Raw genomic sequence first — 18608 nt, 5'->3', positions numbered from 1 at the left:
TTGAAAAAGCTTTTGAAGTATAACTAAAGGCCATCAAAAACAGGTTTATGATACATTCAGTAGCTTTATGATACATACAAACATTTACATTGCAGGTCTGTTCGCAAGCACTGATAGGAATGATGCTGGAAGCCATATGATTATGATTCTTCACATAGAAGGATTCAATCAGGAGAGTTGTAGATATTTGTTTGAATTATTTAATTTTAAAAAAATTATAAATTAAGACAATTTTAGTTAAATAATATTAGACTTTCAAATGTTATAAATTTATTGTTTTAAAATTGAATTTTTAATATTTAGAAAACATTATTGACAAAAAATTACAAATTTATATATAATAATATAAATCATCGTATTTTAGTAGCCTATAAAACTATCAAAATGAAAATGATGCATATCTAGCTACTTTTTATGGTTTGTTATAGAGTAATTTATATCATTGTAGTTTGAAAATACTATATAATAATTGTTTTATAGATATAGGTTTTAGGATAATACAAATTTTTAAAGCATACATTATCACATCAGCATATCTATATATAATATATATGTATGTAAATTAACATGATTATTAATTTACAATATTATTGAGATTATGTTTTACATAGAAATTTGAAAAAAAATATTATTTTATTATCTTATCAAATTTTGTTATTTTTTACACTATTCTGATTTGGAACCATCAAAATTTATTAATTTATTAATTTATAGAGTATTAATATAAGTTTTACAGATTGTATATTGTATTGTCTATTGAACGTTATGACTTTTTCATATTCAATTCCAATTTGTATAGTTTAGATATTATACGCATAGCTTATCTAACATGATAATTTTTCAACAGCTTTCGTTTGAAGGGCGATTCCAATAATTTACTCATTGCAACTGTTGCGTCCCACTCTTCACATCTAAGGAGTCGATCATGACCCTCCACTCCTCTACAGATTTTTTCTTTTTTAAATTTTCTTTTCCGATTGTAGTAAGAACGGATGCATTAATTTGAGAAGCAATTTAACATGTGGTATTGGCCCATTGGGCTTCTTATTACCTGTGATTGATTTGCCAAAAAAGAATAGTATTAAGTTATTAAACCAAACTAAGTTGCTTCAATACTACGTCGAAAAATACTACTTGTTTTGTTCTTATGACTTTACCCAAGACTTTCTTAGTTGTTGTTACCAATCGAACGAGACTGGTCGACAGAAAACTCGTTTAGACCTCACGAGAAATTTTATATTTTTTTTGTTGTGATTTTTTTTAGCCACATAGCAATGGGGGTATTTAAGACCATTATTAGAGGCTCTGAAGAAGTTTATATTCACCCGTCATCCGTATTATTCAGGTTAGTAGTACTTGTGCTATGGTTTTAGCAAAAACCTCAAAATAACATCATAACGTTTGAAGATCTTTCTTTTGAATGTCAAAGCTTATTTTGGTATATTTATATATACAATCTTCAGGGTGAATCCAAAATGGGTGGTTTACCAATCCATTGTCTCAACAGAGCGTCAATCAATATACATATGCGGAATGTCGTAACTATCAATCCTTCATGGCTGACTGAAGTGAAGTAGCTCCACACTTTTACCAGAACCGGCCAAACGCTATGTCCTTCTAGGCAACAAACCTACCACCAGCAATTCAAGACATAATAACAATTGATCCTATTAAGTCTATGATTTGAACAACTCAACTTAATGGATAAAGCATAGACTCAATATTCAATCAGATTTTGCCTGTTTATAGTTTTGGTTCTTCTCACCGTTTACAGAGTAGTAACAGTTAAGAAAAATGATCACAGAATCGAGTCTCCTATTCAAGGTGCCTTAAGCAGTTAGGGATAACGGTTGCAACATCATCTGGAGTAACTCGATCTTTTTCTTTGAGAGCTGCAAGTGCTTTTGCTGCTCTGTTAGTCACAATGTCTCCGAACATACCCTAAAGATCTTCACCTTCAATTCCCGATCAATCTGAACCGAGGCAAGATTGGCTATAGCAGTTGAAATCAGGTCTTGAAGCTTGTCCTGCTCGGTTTTGTAAGTTTCACGGAAACGAGCTCTCTCTTGGACAATCTTGACTCGTAAATCAGCATCTCTAACCGTCCCTACTTGCGCATGCATTCCAAACCGATCAACAAGCTGTGGCCTAAGCTCTCCTGAACCAATCAAGATAAACCTAGCCGGGTGAGAAATCGAAATACCTTCTCTCTCTCTCTCAACCGTGCTCCAACCAGAAGCAGCTGAATCCAAAAGAACATCAACCAAATGATCATCCAAGCAACATAAAGAATCCCTCTATTAGCCTTAGCCAACAAAACCAGGCTCAAAGGCTTTAACACCTTCTGTCAAAGCCTTTTCAATATCGGTTGTTCCACAAACTCTATCTTCTGTTGCACCCAATGGAAGATCAACCATATTTAATCTTTAGTTGCAACAACCGGAGCTTGCTCTCCTCTCTTCCCTCAACACCCATGAACTCAGGATCAATCGGATCAGAGTTATAAGGGTCACACCAGCAACTACCTTGATCTCAGGTAACAGATCAACTAACAGTTGTAGATTTGCCAGTTCCTCTATCTCCCATAATCATCACACCACCCATCTTTAATTTGGATCAATCACATTCAACAGAAGACAAAGCTTCATCTCATCTTGCCCTACAATAGCTGCAAATGGATAAACCGGCCTTTCACTCTTCTTTGAATCAAACTTCTTCTCTACCGAAAACCCAAAAACCACCATGACATCAATATATACGTTCCTAACTTTATAAATCAAGCAAAGTTTTAAACTTTTTTTTTTGTGAAAAACATCATCAAAAAAAATGCATAACCGCGACCTTGTTCTTCTTTGGCCTTATTTGGATTCCTCCATTTTAACTTACTTCCACAAATTTTCCCTGCAAACAAAGAATCCAACTCACTTCGTTTTGGCGAATTATGAAAACAGTAAGGTTTCAATTTCAAGAAGAAGAAGAAGAAGGAGAAGCCCAGATTGCGGAAGAAGATGTTCCAAGAAAATTTTCAGCCCAGCCCCTTTAAAAATAAATAAAGAAATTATTATTCAGACCCTTTAAAACTAGGAAATTGCAATTTTACTCAACAAATGTAAAAGGCCCAAATCAAAATCATTCGCTTCGTAAACCTAATTTCAAATCTTCCCCTTTCCTCCGTCGGCAATTTTCTCTACGGTGCCTTCGTCTTGTTGCCGTTGAACATTTGCCCTTAGCGCCTACCTCAGATGCAACTGTAAAGCGATTCAACCGGTAGGGATCTACTCTCGTTTCTCTTCGATTGAGTAGAATCTCCACCCTTCTGCGTTGTTCTGGCTGTCGGTTTAGTTGAGGTTCGACGATGTAAGAGGTAGCGATTGTGTTTAGAAATGTTCGATCTATGTTATTGTGTTTGATTTTTCACTTCTCATCCTCTAACTCCTAAATTTAGTTTCGTACTGCTCGTTCTTCCTTAATACAGTCTCGAGTGGCGTCTCCTTGCCTAAAAATCTACGAATAGCCCAGAGTTTTTCTGCTAAATTGGTGTTGAATCTCATAGTTTGATTACTCCTACTGTTCTTCTTTGTTTAAATTGCTTCTCGGATGTTTGATTTGTTATTTACCTTCTTGGTCTCTTCTCCGTTACTCAGACCTATGGTGTGCGTCATATCTCCTTAGTGCTAGTTTTAGAAGATTTTTAATAGAACTTATGATTTTTGTGATAAACATTTGTTCTTCTATGCTATATTTTAGGGTAGTTTGTGACGCCGCGTGATTTATATGTTCGTTGCTTTGTGTTCATCACATAACATAACATACTTTTGTGAGTGATTGCTGAAATGATTTTGATGGTAGATTTTTTTGTTAAGAAAAAGACTCTCTCTCTTTATTAACGAATGAATGAATGATACACTGTAACTGAATTGTACAAGAACCCAGAGAAACTCTAGATGCAGCTAGAACATATTTCTCCCTCAACGAAGACACATACGTCTCGTATTTTCACAACAAACAACATAACCTCCTAAAAGTAAACAAACACTCTTTTATATCACACAGACTTGCACATGCTCTTCTCTTCTCGCACGTGTGCTTCAAGCTTCCTTTGCCCTTCGTATGTACACTCTATGAGGTTTATCAATACCCCCCCCTTCAAAACGAAGCTTGTCCTCAAGCGCTAGAGTAAGGTATCCTCATGATCGGGCAACACCTTCCAATGCACTAAAGCCTCCAATACTCCCTTCTCATTATACTGGGACTCCAACACTGCTTCCGGCTCCACAATCAATTCATCCGATTCATTAAACAACTCTGGTAAAGGAATAACCTGATTGTGCTCTCCCAATACCTTTTTGATCTGCGACACATGAAACACTGGGTGTACCTTCGATCCTTCTGGTAATTGTAGCTGATAAGCTGCCTTACCGATCCTTTCCATCACTTCATAAGGACCATAAAACTTTGCTGCTAGTTTTTGGTAAGCTCTCTTAGCCACGGTTTGCTGTCTATATGGCCTTAACTTCAAGAACACCCAATCTCCAACCTCATATTCGATGTCTCGCCTGTGTTTATCAGCATTGTTCTTCATGAGTTGCTGAGCGTGTGTTAGATGACTTTTAATCTGAGTTAACATGAACTCCCTCTCCCTCAGCATCACCTCTAACTCTGAGACTTTCGTGGAATTGTCTTCAAAACGTACGATTGCTGGAGGATCTCGGCCATACAACACTTTAAATGGTGACGTCTTCAACGCAGTGTGATACGACGAATTGTACCACAGCTCAGCCCATGATAAGTATTAGTGCCATGTCTTCGGAGGAGCAGAGGCAAAGCATCGAAGGTATGTCTTGAGACACCTGTTCAAGACTTCTGTTTGGCCGTCTGTTTGGGGGTGAAACGCCGTACTGTACTTAAGCTTGGTGCTAGAAAGTTTAAAACATTCCTTCCAAAAGGTGCTTAAGAAGGTATTAACTCTATCCGACACTATCGAAGCTGGGTACCCATGTAGCCTTACCACCTCTTTGATGAATAATCGAGCCACATCAGAAGCTGTAAATGGGTGTTTCAAGCTTAAAAAATGGCCATACTTACTCAATTTGTCAACCACCACCAAAATAACATTCTTGGTTTGAGAAGTTGGTAAGCCCTCCACAAAATCCAAGGATATATCCTCCCAAACATGGTTAGGTATAGGTAAGGGTTGAAGCAGTCCTGCTGGAGATAATGTAGAGTATTTATGTCTTTGACAAGTGTCACATTCAGATACAAATTTCTGTACATCTCCCATCAATCCTTCCCAATGAAAAGACTGTTGAATTCTCTTAACTTTCTTCAAGACCCCTGAATGACCACCCATAAGACCATTACGCTACTCCTCAAAAATCACTGGTATGAAACGAGAGGATTTGGGTAGTACTAGCATGTTCTTGAACCATAATCTTCCACTCCGCACTACATAACCTTCATTCGCATCTGATAAAGTCGAACAAGACTGGATTTTTTCCTGAAGCTTCGAGTTGTTATCAATCTCTTCGTACATGTCCTGTAATTGTAATACGGTTGGCACTGTTAAATCCATCAAAACCGAAGATGGAACTACACCTTGAGGTTGAGTCATTCTTGATAACCCATCAGCAGTTGTGTTCTCGACCCCAGGTTTATATATGATTTCGAAATCATAATTCAACAGTTTTATCAACCACTTCTGGTAGTCCATCGTCACTTCCCTCTGATCCAACAAAAACTTCAAGCTTTTTTGATCAGTGTGTACCACAAAGTGCCTTCCAAACAAGTAGTGTTTCCATTTTTGAATAGCAAGCACTATAGCCATCAATTCCCTCTCATACACTGGTTTAAGCTGTTCCTTGGCAGTCAAACCATGGCTAAAATAGGCGATGGGTCTCTTATTTTGCATCATAACCGCCCCTAAACCAAAACCCGATGCATCAGCTTCGACTGTGAATATTTCATCAAAATCTGGAAGAGCCAAAACCGGAGCAGTTGACATTGCTCTCTTCAAAATGTCGAATGTTGATTGTGCTTCCTTACTCCATTCAAAGCAGTCTTTTCGCAATAAATCTGTGAGTGGTCTGGCCAATACCCCATAACCTCTTATGAACCTCTTATAGTATCCCGTTAAGCCCAAAAATCCCCTCAGTTCTTTCACTAACTTGGGAGTGACCCACTGCACCATAGCTTTTGTCTTCTCAGGATTTGTTGAAACTCCTTCTCCTGAGATAATATGCCCCAGATAGTCCACTTGTTTCTAACCAAACGAGCATTTTTTCTTATTCGCAAACAGTTGATGTTTTGCTAGTATCTCCATCACAATCCTCAAATGTTCCATGTGTTGTGCCATGGTCGCACTATAGACCAAAATATCATCGAAAAACACCAGGATGAATTTCCTCAAGTATGGCCGAAACAACTCGTTCATCAAGGCCTGAAAAATTGCTGGTGCATTAGTTAAGCCAAATGGCATGACTAAAAATTCATAGTGGCCATCATGGGTTCTGAAAGCTGTTTTAGCTATATCTTCTTCCTTCATTCGAATCAGATGATATCCAGCCCGTAGGTCTAGCTTCGAGAACAAAACAGAACCATTTAATTCATCAAGCAACTGATCAATATCAGAATAGGGAATTTATCTGGTATTGTTACTCGATTAAGGGCTCTATAATCCACACAGAATCTCCAGCTATCATCCTTCTTCTTCACTAGCAAAACAGGACTTGAAAATGGACTATGACTTGGTCGTATAATCCCAGAATCTAACATCTCCTTCACTATTTTCTCCATGATCTCTTTCTGTGCATGTGGATAGCGATAGGGTCTAACACTGATAGCATTATTCCCTGGTAAAAGATTGATAGAATGCTCTCTACCTCAATCTGTCAAACTGAGATAATAATTCCTGAATGCACTGATCCACATGTAGTGTTGATGAGGAAGTCACTTGCTGGTTATACAGTGCTACTTCTACACCCTTCTAATTGACAGTATAACCGCTGGACAGAGATTTCAAAGACATCTTTGATAAGTCTAAGTCTAACTCGCCTTTGATTGTCACAATCCTCCCTTTGTATAAGAATGACATTTCATTCTTTAGCCAATTCACTTGACAATCACCGAGTGTACTCAACCAATAGACCCCCAATATTATATCCACTTGTCCCAGCTCCAACACAACAAAATCGGTTGTGAACTCCAAATTTTGCACTGAGAAACTCACCTTGGCACAAACTCCTGTACCTTGAACCATTATACTGGTTCCAAACTTGACATTCAAATTTGGATCTTCTCTACATTTCAACTTCAATTTCTTAACCGCAGCAGGAGATATAAAATTGTGGGTTGCACCACTGTCAAGCATGATAACCACGCTTGAAGCTCCCACAGTTCATCTGGTTTTAGTTGTATAAGGAGAAGAAATCCCTCTATATGAGCTGAATGACAATGCCATGCACTCTCCAATTGGCTCAGCAATGATCAACTCATCTCTACTATCATCTAACACTTCCACCTCATATCCATTGAAGATTGTCAATACTCGAAGTTCTTTGTTAGGGCATTTGTGATCCTTGGACCATGGTCCATCACATTTAAAACACAGTCCTTTTCTTCGTTTCTCATCCAATTCAGCATTCGAATTGTGTCGCCTAGGCCTCTGTTCCACTCTCCGTGCTGGTTCTCCGAACCTTGAATCACATCAGTCACAATTACCTTCGTCTTCCAATTGTTTGATGTATACGAGAGTGTACTCTTGTTTTCAGAGGTATACCTTTCCTTGTTTTCTTTATTGGCTAGTAATAGCTCCTTCTTAACCACCCGTCGTAAAATACTAGTTTCCATTGCTCTTGCTTCCGCCACCATTTCTGGTAAATCTCTTGGCTTTTGCATGTGAACTAGTTCCTGCATTTCTGGTGTTAATCCATTCAGAAAAATGCCTTCCAAGTTCTGATCATCTAACCCTGACACTTGTGACGACAAGTCTTCAAATCGCTGGACATAATCAGCTATGGATCTAGTTTGTTTAATGTAGAAGAGACTTTGACTCGGTCCTCTTATTTTTAGATTTCCAAAACGCAACAATAGGCTCTTCTTGAACTGTTCCCAACTGAAAAATTCTTTCTTGTTAACCTCCCAATTGTACCAACTTAAAGCTTCCCCTTGTAAACTCACAGCCACTAGTGCCAACTTCTCTTCATCGTTGTATCTACCTGTTCTGAAAAATCTCTCCACTGTTGTGATCCATCCATATATTCACACACCCTCAAACACAGCCATCTCGACATTCTTGAGAAGATTCTCCCTAATCTGAGGCCTAATGATACTACGGCAAGGTTCCGAGATAGAAATAGGTACCTGATTGTCTTGCGTTAACGATCCAGAGTTGTAATCGTGACTCGTTCCTCCAACTTCATGAATTGTTGCTTTCCCAGGTAAAGCCTCGAGTAACAGATCGAGCTTACGCCCAATGTCTAACAATCGTAGATCATGAGTTCCGATCTTGTCCCCTAAGCCGTCAATTCTTGAATCCAAGCGAGTCTCGAAGCGACGAACCATCGACGCCATGTCCGCCAATCGATTGAAACATTCCACCGCAGAAGCTTCTACTTCTTCCGCCGTCGCAGCCTCCTTGATTGGTGTTAAAGTTTGCTCCATCACCATCGTTGATCTTGAAATTTCTCTGATTCGATAAAATCCCCAAATTCTCCAAACCTAATCTTGGTATTGCGTTAGAATCGATTCGAGATCACAATCGCACCATTTGTTAAGAAAAAAGACTCTCTCTTTATTAACGAATGAATGAATGATACACTGTAACTGAATTGTACAAGAACCCAGAGAAATTCTAGACGCAGCTAGAACATATTTATCCCTCAACGAAGACACATACGTCTCGTATTTTCACAACAAACAAAATAACCTCCTAAAAGTAAACAAACACTCTTTTATATCACACAGACTTGCACGTGCTCTTCTCTTCTCGCACGTGTGCTTCAAGCTTCCTTTGACCTTCTTATGTACACTATATGAGGCTTATCATTTTTCCATTGCAGTTGATTGTCATGAGTGAGTAATACTGAACAGATTTTGCCATGTCTGCATCTGCTAAAAGAAGTTTTACAGATACTCAAGAGTCAAGAGAAAAATCTAATGCTCGGTATGGTTTTTCAAGTGTTTAAGAGTTTGTTTCTATGATCCGAAGTGACCACTCAGCCCATAGAACACATTGTGAGCCATATGAAAAAAAAAAAAAAAAAAATTATATCTAGCTTACCTGAATAGCGATGATGTCAAAAACAACTTCCTTTAAGTTCTTGAAATAAATGTTTGCTTAGCTTTTTTTTATGGCTGGCACTTAACAAACTAATCTAACATTTTCTAGTAATTTTACAATAATATTGTTATGAAGTTTCTGTCTTTAACTTCACTCCTTTGAAAATTTCCTTTTGAAGTTCGGCTTTAAATTGTTTTACACTTGAGTTTTGCTCTTTCAGCTGTTTGTTAATTTCTTCAAGAAATTTCACATGGAATCAATTAGTAAAATAAATCAGAAGAAAAGTAACCGAGAATGAACACACCTAAACCAGAAGAAGAGTAACCGAGAATGAAAACCTAAACACACTAAAAATACTTTATTTTCAGCAGTTATTTTCTCTTCTATGATTTTTTCAACCAGGAAGAGTTTGAAAAAGGCATTGCCTAGGGACTCCGACCCGCACTCCCTTCACATTTTCAGCGAATTTAAGGGTCATGATCGACTATTTAGCCGTAGAGGACTTGGACGCAACGGTTGCAATGAGTAAAGTCTTTGAATCGAGGACAGCTGAAAATTTCTCATATTAGATAAACTATGCACATAACATCTAAACTATATAAATTGGAATTGAATATGAGAAAGTCATAACCTTCAGCAGACGTGTCAAAATACAATCCTTGTAGCTAGAAAATTGATTCGTTTTCTTGCCATTATGACGCTGGTCAAACCACTCAAGTCCGAATTAATAGTTTGTCCCTCTGTCTTCTGATCTCCTGTTGCCTTATCAAGTTTCTCATATCCAACAAGATCGATTAGATTCAGAAGACCTTGTACCTTCTGTTTTGTAATCTGAGATAGGAGAGAATGTTGATATTGTTTAGAAAAATTTCAAAAGAATGAAATTTCTACAAGACCAATTTAATAACTCATCTGGTTGAATCCTTCTATGTGAAGGGTCAAAATCATATGGCTTAGTGATGAAGCATCATTCCTATCAGTGTTGCGAATAGACCTTGAACCCACTGAATGTATCACAAACCCACTGCATGTATCACAAAACTCTTATCAAAGGTGAAACGATGTTCTTTACCTGAGAACCCAAATAGAGATATAGTGTTATACAACTGCATACAATAAAACTATATAAGATAATACACCAGCTTCGTTGACCACACCAATGCCTCTTCCAATTGTGTCACCTGCTGTAGGATATAATATACAACTTCCTTCTTTAATGTATGAGAAAGTCAGGGAAACTGTATATCATATCCTACATCAGGTGACACAATTGGAAGAGGCATTGGTGTGGTCAACTCAACGAAGCTGGTGTATTATCTCATATAGTTTTATTGTGTTATCAGCATTAATTAAAATAAGTATGCAGCTGTATAACACTATAACTCCATTTGGGTTCTCAGGTAAAGAACATCGTTTCACCTTTGATAAGATCTTTGTGATACATGTAGTGGGTTTGTGATACATTCAGTGGGTTCAAGGTCGGTTCGCAGCACTGATAGGAATGATGCTTCATCGCTAAGCCATATGATTTTGACCTTTCACATAGAAGGATTCAATCAGATGAGTTATCAAATTGGTCTTTTAGAAATTTCATTCCTTTTGAATTGAAATTCTTCTAAACAATATCAACATTTTCTCATATCTCAGATTACAAAACAGAAGGTAAAAGGTCTTCTTAATCTAATCGATCTTGTTGGATCTGAGAAACTTGAGAAGGCAACAGGAGATCAGAAGACGGAGGGATAGACTATTAATTCGGACTTGAGTGGTTTGACCAGCGTCATAATGGTAAAAAAACGAATCAATTTTCTAGCTACAAGGATTGTATTTTGACACGTTTGCTGAATGTTATGACTTTCTCATATTCAATTCCAATTTCTATAGTTTAGATGTTATGTGCATAGTTTATCTAATCTGAAAAATTTTCAACTGTCTTCGATTTGAAGACTTTACTCATTGCAACTGTTGTGTCCAACTCTTCTACGGCTAAATAATCTATCATGACCCTTCAATTCGCTGAAAATGTGAAGGGAGTGCGGGTCGGAGTCCCTAGGCAATGCCTTTTTCAAGCTTTTCCTGCTTGAAAAGGTCATAGAAGAGAAAATAACTGCTGAAAATAAAGTATTGTTAGTGTGTTTAGGTTTTCATTCTCGGTTACTCTTTTTCTGGTTTAGGTGTGTTCATTCTCGGTTACTTTTCTCCTGATTTATTTTACTAATTGATTCCAGGTGAAATTTCTTGAAGAAATTAACAAACAGCTGAAAGAGCAAAACTCAAGTCTGAAACAATTTAAAACCGAACTTCAAAAAGAAATTTTCAAAGAAGTGAAGTTAAGACAGAAGCTTCATAACAACATTATTGTAAGATTACTAGAAATTGTTGGATTTGTTTGTTCTGAAGTGCTAGCTAAGCAAACATTTATTTTAGGAATTAAAGGAAACATACACGTATTCTGTCAGCACCCATTGCTACCCAACAGTAAAGAAGGAAATTGTATATCATATCCTACATCAAGTGACACAATTGGAAGAGGCATTGGTGTGGTCAATGAAGATGGTGTATTATCTCATATAGTTTTATTGTGCTATCGACATTAATTAAAATAAGTATACAGTTGTATAAAACTATAACTCCATTTGGGTTCTCAGGTAAAGAACATTGTTTCACCTTTGATAAGGTCTTTGTGATACATTCAGTGGGTTCAAGGTCTGTTCGCAGCGCTGATAGGAATAGGAATAATGCTTCATCACTAAGAGCATCTCCAATGGTCCTCTATTTTTACCTCTATAATAGGGGAACTTTATAATAGATGTGAGTTTAGGGGAGTTTTACTCCAATAGTTCTCTAATTTCACCTCTAAAATAGAGATTGCTATTTTTTTCCTCTATTTATAGAGGAACCCTATTTTTTTTTACAAAGGTTTCTCTATAAATAGAGGAAAAAATAGCAATCTCTATTTTAGATGTGAGAATAGAGGATATTGGAGTAAAACTCACCTCTATAGAGGAAAAAATAGGGAAAACTTTAGAGATGGTCTAAGCCATATGATTTTAACCCTTCACATAGAAGGATTCATCAGGTGAGTTATCAAATTGGTCTTGGAGAAATTTCATTCTTTTGAAATTGAAATTCTTCTGAACAACATCAACATTTTCTCCTATCTCAGATTACAAAACAGAAGGTACAATGTCTTATTAACCTAATCGATCTTGTTGGATCTGGGAAACTTGGTAAGGCAACAAGAGATCAGAAGACGGAGGAACAGACTATTAATTTAGACTTGAGTGGTTTGACCAGCGTCATAATGGCAAGGAAAACAAATCAATTTTTTAAGTAAAGTAAAATTTAATAATGTATGTTGGGAATTAGGACCATGACATTTTATTAATTTACGTTAATATTAATTTATAAAATAAATATTAATTTATAATGTAAATTAAAATTATTATTTTATAAATATATGTTTGAGTTGTTTAATTTTTTAAAAAATTTATAAATTGAGAAAATTTTAGTTAACTTGTTCTATCGGCCTATTGGGCTTCTTTTACTTAATCTACTTTGTCGTTGTAAAATTGATGCTACTTGTTCTAATGACTACTTTACCGAAGTCAAAATCACAACGACTTTCTTAGTTATTAGTTTATTACCGGTCGAACGAGACTGGTCGACAGAAAACTTGTTTAGACCTCACGAGAAATGGTTATATAAAATTCAATTAATTTCTAATACTATAAACTAAAAGATAATTGCATGTGGGGATTGTAATAATATAAAATTGACATTAAACACAACAACTAATTGACTGACTGGTGAGGTCGTATTACTTTTAAGTCTTTTAACTGAGAGTCATTTGTAATCCCCAAGATCTTTATTTGATCTTCTTTTTAAGTTCAAGTCCCACAATCTCCAAAGTCCCAAATGACTCTTTGGGTCTTCTTTCTTTCACACCCAATATGATAAAAATATAAGTAGATTCAAAGTACATTTGGACTTTGTCAAAGTCAACCCTATTATGACATTAATGAAAGATACAAATCCCTGATTTGGGTAGAGCATCCTACAACGACATTTTAACTATTTTTATCCAAAAAAACTTGTGCAAGTTAGGATGTTAATAGCATTATTCTTTTTCTTCGTCTCCTTACTTCTTCATCACGATCATTGGTTCTGTAAAATATACCAAACTACCTCTCTCATTCTTCTTCTTCTTCTAAGAAGCATCTTTAGTCGTCTTCTTCTTTTAAAGCCGTTATCTCTCTTCTTGTTTCTTTTTGTTTTCTTTATTGGCTAGTAATAGCTCCTTCTTAACCACCCGTCGTAAAATACTAGTTTCCATTGCTCTTGCTTCCGCCACCATTTCTGGTAAATCTCTTGGCTTTTGCATGTGAACTAGTTCCTGCATTTCTGGTGTTAATCCATTCAGAAAAATGCCTTCCAAGTTCTGATCATCTAACCCTGACACTTGTGACGACAAGTCTTCAAATCGCTGGACATAATCAGCTATGGATCTAGTTTGTTTAATGTAGAAGAGACTTTGACTCGGTCCTCTTATTTTTAGATTTCCAAAACGCAACAATAGGCTCTTCTTGAACTGTTCCCAACTGAAAAATTCTTTCTTGTTAACCTCCCAATTGTACCAACTTAAAGCTTCCCCTTGTAAACTCACAGCCACTAGTGCCAACTTCTCTTCATCGTTGTATCTACCTGTTCTGAAAAATCTCTCCACTGTTGTGATCCATCCATATATTCACACACCCTCAAACACAGCCATCTCGACATTCTTGAGAAGATTCTCCCTAATCTGAGGCCTAATGATACTACGGCAAGGTTCCGAGATAGAAATAGGTACCTGATTGTCTTGCGTTAACGATCCAGAGTTGTAATCGTGACTCGTTCCTCCAACTTCATGAATTGTTGCTTTCCCAGGTAAAGCCTCGAGTAACAGATCGAGCTTACGCCCAATGTCTAACAATCGTAGATCATGAGTTCCGATCTTGTCCCCTAAGCCGTCAATTCTTGAATCCAAGCGAGTCTCGAAGCGACGAACCATCGACGCCATGTCCGCCAATCGATTGAAACATTCCACCGCAGAAGCTTCTACTTCTTCCGCCGTCGCAGCCTCCTTGATTGGTGTTAAAGTTTGCTCCATCACCATCGTTGATCTTGAAATTTCTCTGATTCGATAAAATCCCCAAATTCTCCAAACCTAATCTTGGTATTGCGTTAGAATCGATTCGAGATCACAATCGCACCATTTGTTAAGAAAAAAGACTCTCTCTTTATTAACGAATGAATGAATGATACACTGTAACTGAATTGTACAAGAACCCAGAGAAATTCTAGACGCAGCTAGAACATATTTATCCCTCAACGAAGACACATACGTCTCGTATTTTCACAACAAACAAAATAACCTCCTAAAAGTAAACAAACACTCTTTTATATCACACAGACTTGCACGTGCTCTTCTCTTCTCGCACGTGTGCTTCAAGCTTCCTTTGACCTTCTTATGTACACTATATGAGGCTTATCATTTTTCCATTGCAGTTGATTGTCATGAGTGAGTAATACTGAACAGATTTTGCCATGTCTGCATCTGCTAAAAGAAGTTTTACAGATACTCAAGAGTCAAGAGAAAAATCTAATGCTCGGTATGGTTTTTCAAGTGTTTAAGAGTTTGTTTCTATGATCCGAAGTGACCACTCAGCCCATAGAACACATTGTGAGCCATATGAAAAAAAAAAAAAAAAAAATTATATCTAGCTTACCTGAATAGCGATGATGTCAAAAACAACTTCCTTTAAGTTCTTGAAATAAATGTTTGCTTAGCTTTTTTTTATGGCTGGCACTTAACAAACTAATCTAACATTTTCTAGTAATTTTACAATAATATTGTTATGAAGTTTCTGTCTTTAACTTCACTCCTTTGAAAATTTCCTTTTGAAGTTCGGCTTTAAATTGTTTTACACTTGAGTTTTGCTCTTTCAGCTGTTTGTTAATTTCTTCAAGAAATTTCACATGGAATCAATTAGTAAAATAAATCAGAAGAAAAGTAACCGAGAATGAACACACCTAAACCAGAAGAAGAGTAACCGAGAATGAAAACCTAAACACACTAAAAATACTTTATTTTCAGCAGTTATTTTCTCTTCTATGATTTTTTCAACCAGGAAGAGTTTGAAAAAGGCATTGCCTAGGGACTCCGACCCGCACTCCCTTCACATTTTCAGCGAATTTAAGGGTCATGATCGACTATTTAGCCGTAGAGGACTTGGACGCAACGGTTGCAATGAGTAAAGTCTTTGAATCGAGGACAGCTGAAAATTTCTCATATTAGATAAACTATGCACATAACATCTAAACTATATAAATTGGAATTGAATATGAGAAAGTCATAACCTTCAGCAGACGTGTCAAAATACAATCCTTGTAGCTAGAAAATTGATTCGTTTTCTTGCCATTATGACGCTGGTCAAACCACTCAAGTCCGAATTAATAGTTTGTCCCTCTGTCTTCTGATCTCCTGTTGCCTTATCAAGTTTCTCATATCCAACAAGATCGATTAGATTCAGAAGACCTTGTACCTTCTGTTTTGTAATCTGAGATAGGAGAGAATGTTGATATTGTTTAGAAAAATTTCAAAAGAATGAAATTTCTACAAGACCAATTTAATAACTCATCTGGTTGAATCCTTCTATGTGAAGGGTCAAAATCATATGGCTTAGTGATGAAGCATCATTCCTATCAGTGTTGCGAATAGACCTTGAACCCACTGAATGTATCACAAACCCACTGCATGTATCACAAAACTCTTATCAAAGGTGAAACGATGTTCTTTACCTGAGAACCCAAATAGAGATATAGTGTTATACAACTGCATACAATAAAACTATATAAGATAATACACCAGCTTCGTTGACCACACCAATGCCTCTTCCAATTGTGTCACCTGCTGTAGGATATAATATACAACTTCCTTCTTTAATGTATGAGAAAGTCAGGGAAACTGTATATCATATCCTACATCAGGTGACACAATTGGAAGAGGCATTGGTGTGGTCAACTCAACGAAGCTGGTGTATTATCTCATATAGTTTTATTGTGTTATCAGCATTAATTAAAATAAGTATGCAGCTGTATAACACTATAACTCCATTTGGGTTCTCAGGTAAAGAACATCGTTTCACCTTTGATAAGATCTTTGTGATACATGTAGTGGGTTTGTGATACATTCAGTGGGTTCAAGGTCGGTTCGCAGCACTGATAGGAATGATGCTTCATCGCTAAGCCATATGATTTTGACCTTTCACATAGAAGGATTCAATCAGATGAGTTATCAAATTGGTCTTTTAGAAATTTCATTCCTTTTGAATTGAAATTCTTCTAAACAATATCAACATTTTCTCATATCTCAGATTACAAAACAGAAGGTAAAAGGTCTTCTTAATCTAATCGATCTTGTTGGATCTGAGAAACTTGAGAAGGCAACAGGAGATCAGAAGACGGAGGGATAGACTATTAATTCGGACTTGAGTGGTTTGACCAGCGTCATAATGGTAAAAAAACGAATCAATTTTCTAGCTACAAGGATTGTATTTTGACACGTTTGCTGAATGTTATGACTTTCTCATATTCAATTCCAATTTCTATAGTTTAGATGTTATGTGCATAGTTTATCTAATCTGAAAAATTTTCAACTGTCTTCGATTTGAAGACTTTACTCATTGCAACTGTTGTGTCCAACTCTTCTACGGCTAAATAATCTATCATGACCCTTCAATTCGCTGAAAATGTGAAGGGAGTGCGGGTCGGAGTCCCTAGGCAATGCCTTTTTCAAGCTTTTCCTGCTTGAAAAGGTCATAGAAGAGAAAATAACTGCTGAAAATAAAGTATTGTTAGTGTGTTTAGGTTTTCATTCTCGGTTACTCTTTTTCTGGTTTAGGTGTGTTCATTCTCGGTTACTTTTCTCCTGATTTATTTTACTAATTGATTCCAGGTGAAATTTCTTGAAGAAATTAACAAACAGCTGAAAGAGCAAAACTCAAGTCTGAAACAATTTAAAACCGAACTTCAAAAAGAAATTTTCAAAGAAGTGAAGTTAAGACAGAAGCTTCATAACAACATTATTGTAAGATTACTAGAAATTGTTGGATTTGTTTGTTCTGAAGTGCTAGCTAAGCAAACATTTATTTTAGGAATTAAAGGAAACATACACGTATTCTGTCAGCACCCATTGCTACCCAACAGTAAAGAAGGAAATTGTATATCATATCCTACATCAAGTGACACAATTGGAAGAGGCATTGGTGTGGTCAATGAAGATGGTGTATTATCTCATATAGTTTTATTGTGCTATCGACATTAATTAAAATAAGTATACAGTTGTATAAAACTATAACTCCATTTGGGTTCTCAGGTAAAGAACATTGTTTCACCTTTGATAAGGTCTTTGTGATACATTCAGTGGGTTCAAGGTCTGTTCGCAGCGCTGATAGGAATAGGAATAATGCTTCATCACTAAGAGCATCTCCAATGGTCCTCTATTTTTACCTCTATAATAGGGGAACTTTATAATAGATGTGAGTTTAGGGGAGTTTTACTCCAATAGTTCTCTAATTTCACCTCTAAAATAGAGATTGCTATTTTTTTCCTCTATTTATAGAGGAACCCTATTTTTTTTTACAAAGGTTTCTCTATAAATAGAGGAAAAAATAGCAATCTCTATTTTAGATGTGAGAATAGAGGATATTGGAGTAAAACTCACCTCTATAGAGGAAAAAATAGGGAAAACTTTAGAGATGGTCTAAGCCATATGATTTTAACCCTTCACATAGAAGGATTCATCAGGTGAGTTATCAAATTGGTCTTGGAGAAATTTCATTCTTTTGAAATTGAAATTCTTCTGAACAACATCAACATTTTCTCCTATCTCAGATTACAAAACAGAAGGTACAATGTCTTATTAACCTAATCGATCTTGTTGGATCTGGGAAACTTGGTAAGGCAACAAGAGATCAGAAGACGGAGGAACAGACTATTAATTTAGACTTGAGTGGTTTGACCAGCGTCATAATGGCAAGGAAAACAAATCAATTTTTTAAGTAAAGTAAAATTTAATAATGTATGTTGGGAATTAGGACCATGACATTTTATTAATTTACGTTAATATTAATTTATAAAATAAATATTAATTTATAATGTAAATTAAAATTATTATTTTATAAATATATGTTTGAGTTGTTTAATTTTTTAAAAAATTTATAAATTGAGAAAATTTTAGTTAACTTGTTCTATCGGCCTATTGGGCTTCTTTTACTTAATCTACTTTGTC

General features: G+C 36.2%; 1 long non-coding RNA gene and 1 pseudogene across 1 annotated transcript; one reads left to right on the top strand and one right to left on the bottom strand.

The window, feature by feature from the left end:
• Positions 1–1697: 1697 nt before the first annotated feature.
• LOC104709004 (magnesium-chelatase subunit ChlI-1, chloroplastic pseudogene) lies at positions 1698–2887 on the bottom strand (annotated as a pseudogene).
• Positions 2888–3140: 253 nt separating this feature from the next.
• Positions 3141–12736, top strand: LOC109126026 (uncharacterized). The gene is made up of 2 exons (XR_015563757.1): positions 3141–3364; positions 12444–12736. It is a non-coding gene; the product is annotated as an uncharacterized LOC109126026 (long non-coding RNA).
• Positions 12737–18608: the final 5872 nt, after the last annotated feature.

This window comes from Camelina sativa, chromosome 8 (genome assembly GCF_030686135.1).
Source record: "Camelina sativa cultivar CO46 ecotype springtype chromosome 8, ASM3068613v1".
In the NCBI taxonomy this organism is placed as follows: Eukaryota; Viridiplantae; Streptophyta; class Magnoliopsida; order Brassicales; family Brassicaceae; genus Camelina; species Camelina sativa.
Note: the sequence above shows the minus strand (reverse complement) of the source record. Positions and strands in the feature narration are given on the sequence as shown.